Source organism: Lactuca saligna, unplaced genomic scaffold, assembly GCF_052625555.1.
Source record: "Lactuca saligna cultivar CGN05327 unplaced genomic scaffold, ASM5262555v1 scaffold_29, whole genome shotgun sequence".
NCBI lineage: Eukaryota > Viridiplantae > Streptophyta > Magnoliopsida > Asterales > Asteraceae > Lactuca > Lactuca saligna.
The window spans coordinates 175,001-177,500 of NW_027629848.1; positions in this window are offsets into that span (position 1 = coordinate 175,001).

Here is a 2,500-nt window from a genome sequence, read left to right on the forward strand (position 1 = left end):
TATGTATATATAGGGGGTACATGGGGACTAATACCACCCTTGGTGCCCGACAGGTGTGTTGGGAAACCTAAGCAAGCGAGGCTGGCAAGGCAAGCCACCCAAGGGAACAAGGCACCTTGCCACACACATGCCCACGAACGACCAAGGCAACAAGGCAACCTTGCCACACAAATGCCCATGGGGGACTACCACCACTTGGTGCCCAGAAGCGTGTATGACGAACAAGGCATGGTGTTGGGAATTATGCATCTTCGGGCTAATCAATGTCTGTTCCTGTCACCAAGCTCTTTGTGCATTATGTATATATAGGGGGTACATGGGGACTAATACCACCCTTGGTGCCCGACAGGTGTGTTGGGAAACCTAAGCAAGCGAGGCTGGCAAGGCAAGCCACCCAAGGGAACAAGGCACCTTGCCACACACATGCCCATGAACGACCAAGGGAACAAGGCAACCTTGCCACGCACAAACCCATCCACGAACGACCAAGGGAACAATGCATACGGGGCTGGCAAGGCAAGCAGGCTACCCAAGGGAACAAAGCCTCTTCCCACACACAGACCCATGAACGACCAAGGGAACAAGGGTGTGAACGACCAAGGAACAATGCGTATTGCCACACACATTCCCATGAACGACCAAGGGAACAAGGCTACCTCCCAAACAAACACACATGAACGACCAAGTGAAGAAGGCTTCTTCCCACACACAACCCCATGAACGACCAAGGGAACAAGTTTACTTCGTACACGAACACCCATGAACGACCAATGGAACAAGGCATCTTGCCACACACATGCCCATGAGCAACCCAATCCCATCCTCATCGGTCTAAGGAACAAGGGGCCTTGACAAACCATGAGCAGATTTCTAAGCAAGTCAAACGATGAAGGGAGCAAAGTGTAGTTCCTACTTAGTACATAGTAAATTGAATATATGAGTTCCAATCCGATCAACTCGTGTTCTTTCGAGTTCATCTAAGCCACTTATGAATACCTAAAAGCCTTATCTGCCTGCCTATCACCAGGCGACAGGGACAAACACCCAAATATGATATATTTTCATTTCAAGTCCATTCGTCTATGTTAACAACGACCCACACAAATTTTCAATGGCATTCCTACTTGATTTGAGCGACATTCCAACAAGTAGGGAACCATCGCTTCAAGGCATGACCAAGGATAGGACACAAACATTTACGCCTCAAACATGACATTTTGTTTTTTTTTTTTTATTTATTTCAAAGCTTTTCATTTATAATAAAAAGCATCCCTACAAAATTTTGTGTCAATCCGAATTAATTCGAGCGAGTTATGGACGATTTCGCACAATTATGCATCCTTGGGCAAATCAATGTCTGTTCCTGTCACCAAGCTCTTTGTATAATATGTATATATAGGGGAACCATGGGACTGCTGCCCATTGGCGCCCCAAGGGTGTCCAACGCCCAAGGCTCTCGAGGCTGGCACGCTCAAGGCATGGCCAAGACGCCCGCTCTTGACGAAAATGGGGCCAAAACGCCCCCCATTGGCGCCCCACTCCCGTGTCCCCTCGCCCCCAAGTCGTGTGTGTCCAAAAATTATGCATCATCAGGGAAATCAATGTCTGTTCCTGTCACCAAGCTCTTTGTGCAATATGTATATATAGGGGGTACCATGGGGTCTCATTCTCATAGGTGCCCGGCATGGTTGATGGGCAAATAAGAATCGTGAGGCTGTATCGAGCACACACGAGGCATGCCAAGCCAAGCCCCACGACCCATGAAAGAGGCCATCCCCCCCAACACGTTGCCTTGATTTCTCGAACGGTGACCTGAAAATTAGCCCCATCTCCTTGAGTCTCCTCGACGTTGTGCCCATACACTAGCCCGTTGCCTTGATTTTCCTCGACATAGGGCGCAGAAACTAGCCCCGTTGGCTTCACCTGTGCCTCGACGCCGTGCGCATACTAAGAAATATACATCCTCAGGGAAAGCAATGGGTGTTGCTGTCACCAAGCTCCTTGTGCAATATGTATATATAGGGGGGGAGCCGTGGGTGAGCATGGGAAGGGATGAAGGTGCCAGACTGCCTTTGAGCGCGAGCTTGGGTGACTGTTGCTTGATTCCTAGTCGGTGGCATAATACCCCTCCGAGTGGGGGCCTTGGCGTGGTGTGGGGATGCCTCGTTAGGTCTCTGCGACACCGATCCAGGGTTGTGGTCTAGCTTTGGAAGTTTGGGATGGTGCTGTTTGTGTGGCAATTCGATGACGATGTGCTTGCTGATCTATGTTTGACGTGCTACTGGTGCTAGCCAGCATTTGATTTGTGCTGATGATTGGGAAAAGATAGGCGTTAAAGTGGCATGTGTTGCTTTTTGTGATACTACTATGGTACGCTAGTCTATCCTTGTTAGATGTGCGGTTGGTGCCTAAGCGTAGCTAGCATTGGTTTAGCACCGATGACGCTGAGGAAGCAAGCATTATCAGGAAGCATTGTTAGACATTCAGTATCATCATGGCG